The 9,305-nt window shown below is 40.2% G+C and overlaps 1 protein-coding gene across 1 annotated transcript in view; it reads left to right on the top strand.

Annotated features, from left to right (window-relative positions):
* CIRSR (corepressor of RBPJ and splicing regulator) overlaps nt 1-9,305 on the top strand; it is a 501,165-nt gene that overhangs the window by 453,004 nt on the left and 38,856 nt on the right. The window lies entirely within an intron of this gene.

Here is a 9,305-nt window from a genome sequence, read left to right as displayed (position 1 = left end):
CTGAGGTCCGTAGGACAGCCCCCGCTTCTCTAGGCCTAAAGCCCCGTAGTCTCGCCTTTCTCTGCTGAGCAGCTCGCTGACGCAGGGGATCCTCAGCGTTTATTCTGCAACAGCGAGGAGACCGGCGGCCTAGATCATCTTTGTCGGCCGGAATGTAAATCCGTAATATGTGAAGACTAATGTCAAAATTCCTCAGTACTTCCCTCAGCTGATTCTGGTTTTTTGTCTTTTCGGATCCCAGGGATCACAGCTTCTGAACTCTACTTTTCTGTACAAAGAAGTCTCCACGTTTAAGATAGATCTTTTAAAAATTTACCCAATAATCTAGTGTCTTTTTAATGACCTCGTTGAAGTTTAGTGTTTTACGTAATTACAGGTCTACCAGGTGTAATACCTTGGTGAATATCATAGTAATGAAAAGCAGAAGAGTGAATTAAAAAGAATCGGCTCTGGAGTCAAATCTGGATTCTAGTTATTCGAGCAGTCACTTTTAGCCTTAAGACCTTGAACAAAATATTTGTAATATCTGACCCTCAGTCTCCTAATCTGTAAATTAAGGGTGATTGGCTTAATTGTGAGGATTAAGTGAAATAGTGGAGATAAAGGATTTGAAACAACGTAGGCATCTATCACTGTTCGCTACAGAGAGGAGGTGCTCAATAAAATGTTGATTGCCCCTATATAGAAAGTTGTGAAAATAACTAAGCTTTTATTTGGTTTTAGAACGAGTTGAGGTGATGAGATATTGCTGTATACTCTCACTTCTAGACCAGTGATTCTCAACTTTTTTTCACTGTTACCTTCCTAAGGAGCCTTATTAAACATTTTTTCTTAGTAACTCCCCCATGAAATTTTAATAACACAGATACACCTTGAAAGCTCTTTGGTAATCATCCAGCCCCATCTCCTTATTTTATAAATGAGGAAACAAATTTGCCAAGAGTTACACAGCTAGTTAAATGTTGTACCAGAACTAGAATCTGGAACACCCGATTAACCTAGTGATTTTTTCCGCCGCACCAGTTTGTGTTTGCGTGGTTGCAACTGTGGGAGGGAGATTTCTTGTATTTGGTTAGCTCAATAACTGTTGACACCAAACACAGACGTTTCCTTTCTCTGCATACTCAGGGGGTCAGCTATTACTAGTTTTACGAGAATGAAGAGATTAGATGGAATTTAGTTGCTTGCTTAGTTGCTGTTTATATTTAGAGACAAATATACCTGAGAAATCATAATTTTTTACTGGAACTTTTGACATTTAGCTTTATAAAAGTCATTGAATCAGCTTTCTTACAAGAAAAAAGAAATCCACGGAGAATAACTTTTGCAAATCCCCTATGAGAAATTCAGTAAAGCAATTATAGGCTTAGAACCTACATTCTTCTCATCCGTATAAAGTGTTATGTAAAATGTACCAAATACTGTTGGCCTTTGTGATCTGTTTTATACTTTTCCCAGGATAGAGGAGAAGAATGAAATGTTTTTGATTAGCAGACCTTTCTAGATAGTTAACACTTTATGGGGAGAGGGGGTAACCTCTAACATTCTTAATTAACTAAGGATAGAGGAACTATATTAAATGAAGATAAATAGAAAAATGTATTCGGGTAGGAGGAAACTTTTGGAGATAATGGATATGTTTATAGTCTGGATTGTGGTGATGGTTTCTCAGGGATATATATACTTGTCACCAAACTCAGGTTGTATACATTAAATATGTACAACTTTTTATATGTCATACTCCAGTAAAGTTTGTTTGTTTGTTTGTTTTTAAGAAATAGAAGTGGAAGAAACAAAGGAGTTTGATCAAAGAGTGCAAAAGAGTTCCACCATGAAAATTTTAAGGGCCAGGTATGGTGGCTCATACCTATAATCCCAACACTTTGAGAGGCCAGGAATTCAAGACCAGCATGGGCAACAAAGTGAGACCCCATCTATATTTAAAAAGAAAGAAAGAAAATTCTAATTGTAAAATTAAGCATGTTGGGTTTATTAAAGTCCAGTAGGTTCTTTTTTTCCTTGTTCATTTTCAGTTTCCCAAGCTTACAAAGAGTCTGGTAGGTTTTAAGGTCTCATTTGTTCACCAGAAATAAGAGTGAATGCTATACATCTGCTGGTCACTCTGTTATGTATTTTTATGCGCTGCCTCAGTCATTTATGTCACAGGATACACTGTTTTAGTTCAGCTGTTCTTTGTTAATGAAGGAAGCAGTTAATTTACATTGTGGTCCCAAGCTCCTTATTTGTCTTCTTGTGAACTGGCAAACACTTTACAAACCGGCTATTGACAATAGCACCACTGTAAACTCCTTTTTTTGTGAAAGTCTCTCTTCTCTTAGCTGTAATAACTACTCTCTTCTAGTTTTCCCGCTCTATTAGTAGACTTCTTTTTCCATCAACTTCACTGGATCTTTATTTTTAGCCTGCTCCTAAAATATAAGTGTTCCCCAGAGTTTCATCCTTGGCCCACTTCTTGCTTACTTAGTATGCTTGCCCCAAGCAATCACATCCAACTAACCCGTTTTAACTAGCCTGTTTACTCATGACTGAAATCTGCAGTCCCAGTTTTCTCTTCTTAACTTTGATGTGGCTCAAGACAGCTATCTAGACATTTGCATCTTGATGTCCTATAGGCACCTCCAACTCAACATATCTGAAATAAAAGGTTTTTTTACCCCAAATCTGCCCTTTTTATACTTGCTGTCTCATATGGGTAGAAATATAGATAGTAAAACAATCCTTCATCCTGTTACCCAAACCAGAAGCTCAGGATTCATCCCTTTTCTCATCACTCCTTTATCTAGTCAATCACTGAATGCTATTGGTCTTACCTTCCAAATATCTCTTGAATCCGTCTTTCCTCTCTGTCACTACTGCCTGTGTCTTAATTTAGACCCTCATCATTTTTCACCTATATTGTTGCATTTCCTAAGTGGTTCTACTGCCTCCAATCTTGAATCCTCTCAAATCCATTCACTACACAGCCATAAGAATAGTCATTTTTCATTTTAACAGCTCTGCTGAGATAAATTTACATATCATATAAACACACATGTAAAATGTACAATTTAGTGGTTTTTAAAATATATTCATGGAGTTAAGTAATCATTACCACAATTTTAGAACTTTGTCATCACCCCAAAAAGAAACCCCCGCCGGGCACGGTGGCTCATGCCTGTAATCTCTGCACTTTGGGTGACTGAGGTGGTTGGATCACCTGAGGTCAGGAATTCGAGACAGCCTGGCCATCATGGTGAAACCCTGTCTCTACTGAAAATACAAAAATTAGCTGGGCGTGGTGGCAGGCGCTTGTAATCCCAGCTACTCGGGAGGCTGAGGTAGGAGAATGATATGAACCCTGGAGGCAGAGGTTGCAGTGAGCCAAGATTGCGCTACTATACTCCAGCCTGGGTGACAGAGTGAGACACTGTCTCAAAAAATATAAAGAAACCCCCATACCTGTTAGTCACTCCCATTTCTCCTTAACTCTCCTCCCTCTCTGCAGCCCTAGGCAAGCACTAATCTACTTTCTGTTAGTAGATTTGCCTATTCTGGAAATTCATTTAAATGGAATCATGCAATCTGTGGTCTTCTGTGACTGGCTACTCTCACCATAATGTTTTTGAAGTTTATGCATGAGATGGCATGTATCAGCACTTTATTCCTTTTTATTGCTAAATAATATTCCATTGTATGGATGTAAGTTATTTTGATAGAATTGTCTTTTTTTAAAGCACAAATCTGATCTCTTTCAGCCCCTTATTAAAATGTTACAGGATTGAGTCCAAGTAATCTCACTCCATTTTTTTCTCCTTCTCTCCCCTAGTATTCGCCCACTTTAGATTGATTGATCGATTATTTGATTGGTTGGTTGATTTTGAGATGGAGGCTCACTCTGTTTTCCAGGCTGGAGTGCAGTGACGCAGTCTCAGCTCACTGAAACCTCCACCTCCCAGGCTCAGGTGATTCCCAAGTAGCTGGGATTGCAAATACACACCACCATGCCTGGCTACTTTTTGTATTTTTACTAGAGATGGGGTTTCACCATGTTGGCCAGGCTGGTCTCGAACTCCTGACTTAAGGTGATCTGCCCACCTCGGCCCAACCTCAGATTTTATACATTAGTAATATTGAACTACTTAGTTCTATTCTACATCTTTGGGCCTTTGCCTGAGTCGTTCCCTCTGCCAGTAATATCCTGCCCTGTTTTTTTCCTTGGCAATACCTTGATCCTTTTGAAAACCCTGCCAAATGTGTGTGAAATTACCTGTGTATTGAGTTCTTGCGGCAAAGTTTTAATAGCAAAATATTGGAAATTTCTTAAGTGCCCATTTATACAGTAGGAGGCTACTTAAATAAATTATAAATTATGGTATAGTCCCACAATAGAAAAATATGCAACTTTACCACCCAAAAGAAGAAAGCATTTGTTTACTGATCTGTGTTAGTCTTGTATTAGTATTAGTCTGTTCTCATGCTGCTATTACCTGAGACTGGGTAATTTATAAGGAAAGAAGTTTAATTGACTCACAGTTCTGCAGGGCTGGGGATGCCTCAGGAAACTTAAAATCATGGCAGAAGGGGAAGCAAACACGTCTGTCTTCACATGGTGTCAGCAAGGAAAAATGCTGAGCAAAAGAGGAAAAGCTCCTTTTCTGATGGTTTTATCCATCAGATTTCGTGAGAACTCACTCACTATCACGAAAACACCATGGAGGTAACTGCCCCTGTGATTCAGGTACCTCTCATTGGGTCCCTGCCACGATACGCGGGGATTATGGGAACTACAATTCAAGATGAGATTTGGGTGGGGACACAGCCAAACCATATCATTCCACCCCAGCCCCTTCCAGATCTCATATCCTCACATTTCAGAACACAATCATGCCCTTCCAACAGTCCACCAAAGTCTTAACTCATTCCAGCATTAACTCAAAAGTCTAAGTCCAAAGTCTCATGTAAGACAAGGCAAGTCTCTTCCACCTGTGAGCCTGTAAAATCAAAAGCAAGTTAGTGACTTCCTGGATACAACAGGAATACAGGCATTGGGTAAATACACTCATTCCCAATGGGACAATTTGGACAAAACAAAGGTGCTACAGGCCCCATGCCAGTCCAAAATCCAATAGGGCAGTCATTAAACCTTAAAGTTCCAAAAGTATCTCCTTTGACTTCATGTCTCATATCCAGGGTGCGCTGATGCAATAGCTAGGCTCCCACAGCCTTGGGCAGCTCTGCCCCTGTGACTTTGCAGGGTATAGGCCCGCTCCTGGATGCTTTCATGGGCTGGTGTTGAGTGTCTGTGGCTTTTCCAGGTACATGGTGCAAGTTGGTGGATCTACTATACTGGGGTCTGGAGAACAGTGGCCCTCTTCTCACAGCTCCACTAGAGAGTACTTCAGTAGGGACTCTGTGTGAGGGCTTCGACCCCACATTTCCCTTCCCCACTGCCCTAGTAGAGGTTCTCCATGAGGGTTCCACCCCTGCAGCAAACATCTGCCTAGACATCCAGGTGTTTCCATACATCTTCTGAAATCTAGGCAGAGGTTACCAAACCTCAATTCTTGCCTTCTGCGCACCTGCAGGTCCAACATCACATGGAAGCTGCCAAGGTTTGGGGCTTGCATTCTCTGAAGCAATGGCCATAACTGGAGTGGCTGGAATGCAGGGCACAAGTCCAAAGGCTGTACACAGCAGGTGGGAGGCTGGACTCGGCCCAGGAAACCACGTTTTTCTTTCTCCTAGGCCTCCAGGCCTGTGATGGGAGGGGCTGCTGTGAAGGTCTCTGACATACCCTGGAGACATTTTCCCTTGTCTTGGTGATTAACATTCAGCTTCTCATTATTTATGCAAATTTCTGCAGCCAGCTTGAATTTCTCCCCAGAAAATAGGGTTTTCTTTTCTGTTGCATTGTCAGGCTGCAGAATTTCCAGAATTTTATGCTGTGCTTTCTCTTGAATGCTTTACTGCTTAGAAGTTTCTTCTACTGGATGCCATAAATCATCTCTCTCAAGTTCAAAGTTCCACAGATCTGTGGGGCAGGGGCAAAATGCCACCAGTTTCTTTGCATAGCAAGAGTGACTTTTACTCCACTTCTGAAAAGGTTTCCCATCTCCATCTGAGACCACCTTATCCTGGACTTCATTGTCCGTATCACTATCAGCATTTTGGTTAAAGCCATTCAACAAGTCCCTAGGAAGTTCCATACTTTCCCACATCTTCCTGTTTTCTGAGCCCTCCAATTCTCTAGGAAATTCCAAAGTTTCCCACATTTTCCTGTTCCAACCTCTGCCTGTTACCCAATTCTAAAGTCGCTTCCATATTTTCAGGTATCCTTTTAGCAGCACTCCACTCTACTATACCAATTTACTGTATTAGTCTATTCTCACCGCTGCTATGAAGAAATAACCAAGACTGAGTAATTTATAAAGGAAAGAGGTTTAATTGACTCATGGTTTTGCAGGGCTGGGGAGGCCTCAGGAAACTTACATTCATGGCAGAAGGGGAAGCAAACATGTCCGTCTTCACATGGTAGCAGTGAGGAGAAGTGCTAAACAAGAGGAAAAACCCCTTATAAAACCATCAGATCTCGTGAGAACTTACTCACTATCGTGAGAACAGCATGGAGTGTAACCGCCCCCATTATTCAATTACATCCCACTGGGTCCCTCCCATGACACATGGGGATTATGGGAACTACGATTCAAGATGAGATTTGGGTGGTGACACAGCCAAACAATATCAGATCTCCATGGTATATAATTTTATTTCATACATATTTTGTGTGCGTGTGTGTGTTTGCATAAAGTATGTTACCATTTATATAAGAAGAATGTTGTATATGTTCTTTTGCATATACATATATTAGAACATCTCGGAAGGATATGTAAGAAATGTATAACATTAACTACCTATGAATATAGTTAACGTAATTTAAACTATAAATACAGCTTTTAAAAACCAAAACTTGCTCAGTCCACTGTGACTTTCGCCTGTAATCCCAGCAATTGGGGAGGCTGAGGCAGGCAGATTGCCTGACGTCAGGAGTTCAAGACCAGCCTGGCCAACATAGCGAAACCCCTTCTCTACTAAAAATACAAAAAAAATTAGTTTGGTGTGGTGGTGGGCTCCTGTAATCCCAGCTACCTCTGAGGCTGAGGCAGGAAAATCACTTGAACCTGGGAAGCGGAGGTTGCAGTTAGCCGAGATTGTGCCATTGCACTCCAGCCTGGGTGATAGCCAGACTCCGTCTCAAAAATAAAAAGAACTCGTATCAAGGCACTTCCAGTTTTTCAGGTGTTAATTTGTAATGATGTGATTACGGCCCAATTGGATTATGTTATAAACTTTCAGCCAAGCTTATCCAGCTCTTGGCCTGTGGGTGGCATGTGGCCCAGGACAACTTTGAATGCTGCCCAACACAAATTTGTAAACTTTCTTAAAACATTATGAGATTTTTTTGCCCTCTTTTTTTTTTTTTTTTTTTTAGCTCATTGGCTATCGTTAGTGTATTTTGTGTGGCCCAAGACAATTCTTCTTCCACTGTGTATTGGTGTGTTTTCTGTGGCCCAGGGAAGCCAAAAGATTGGGCACTCCTGCTTTAAGCAATTGCATTTTATATTTTATTATACAAGAAAAGCAAACTTTGTTTAACAATTTAAATCCAACAATTTAATTTGCATTTTTACTTCACTAATCTAGGTATGGATGGCAGAACAGAAAATATCATATGATAAGAAGAAACAAGAAGAATTGATGCAGCAATATCTTAAAGAACAAGAATCATATGATAATAGGTAAGAAATTCTGTTATGCCAATATATCTAGAATTATCAATTTCATGGGAATAATTTCCTACTGAATGATATATTAAGTCAGCTTTTTGGGATCGAATACCCAACTATAGGATTCTTTTCTTTCCCTGAGAGCTATCTCTTTTACTCTCATACCTGTAGATGGCCACTTTTTCCGGCTTTCCCCATAATTCATGTAAAATATAGATTCATGTGACTCATACAGTCTTTGAGCAAGTCTCAAATTAGGCAAAGCTTAGAAGAACAATCATGTCTACACTTGAACTGCTGAGACCTCTTACAAACTTATTTCTTTAACACACTCAAATGAAAAGATACGCAGGACACTTTCAAGAGGAAAAGTAAAGTGACTTTATTTGACATGCCTGTCATTGTTCCGTTAAAAGCTGTCTCGTGGCTAGAGTTCTTAATTGGTGTCTTCCAACATGGTACCTGCCTTTAGCTATTGTGTTGTATATGCAGATTTAACACTGAAACTTGTTTCTCTTGGTTAATCAAGCAACTGAATAGTGGTGTTTTGGTAAATTGTCCATGAAGTTCAGTTTTCAATCAAAATATGGAATTTAGCAAAGTAATACTAAACTATTAATACTTTTTAAAATATAATATATTGAGAGGAAAGTTAAAGAAATAAAAGTTAAATAGCTTTCTCGCTAATTTTATTTAATCTTATTAACTTTTATTGAGTACCTATTCCATACATGGCAATAAGTGGTATTATAGGTACCTATAAAAGTGTGTGAAGTGTAGTTTCTCTCTACCCTTAAGAAACCCCAGTAAGAGATACATACATATAGTTCAAGGCCAAATATAATAACTGATATATTAAAAGCATACACTGCTTTTGAAAATACAGCATGTTAGTATAGGAAAGAATAATTCCATTTAGGATAACGGAAGACTTTATGGACAAGGTGACATTTAAGCTGAAATCTGAAGAATGATAAGGATTTAGATAGGTGGTTCTCAACTGAGCATCATTTTTTGCACACACCCCTCACCCCCTCAACCCTGCCCAGGGAACATGTGGCAATGTTTGGAGACATTGTTTTGATAATGTTTTGATTGTCACAACTGTGGACTGGGCTGCTATCAACATCTAGTGGGTGAAGACTATGGATGCCGCAAAACAGCTTACAAAGCACAGGACAGCTCCACACAACAAAGAACTATCTAGTCCAAAATGTCAATAGCATCACTGTTTAAAAACCCTAATTTGGTTTGGCGCAGTGGCTCATGCCTGTAATTCCAGCACTTTGGGAGGTCAAGGTGGGCAGATGACCTGAGTTCGGGAGTTCGATACGAGCCTGACCAACATGGAGAAACCCCATTTCTACTAAGAAATACAAAATTAGCCAAGCGCGGTAGCACATGCCTGTAATCCCAGCTACTCGGGAGGCTGAGGCAGGAGAATCGCTTGAACCTGGGAGGCAGAAGTTGCGGTGAGCCAAGATCATGCCATTGCACTCCAGCCTGGGCAACAAGAGCGAA

The sequence above is a fragment of the Chlorocebus sabaeus genome, chromosome 10 (assembly GCF_047675955.1).
Source record: "Chlorocebus sabaeus isolate Y175 chromosome 10, mChlSab1.0.hap1, whole genome shotgun sequence".
Classification (NCBI taxonomy): domain Eukaryota; kingdom Metazoa; phylum Chordata; class Mammalia; order Primates; family Cercopithecidae; genus Chlorocebus; species Chlorocebus sabaeus.
The sequence above is the reverse complement of the archived record's forward strand: the minus strand, read 5'-3'. Positions and strand labels throughout refer to the sequence as shown.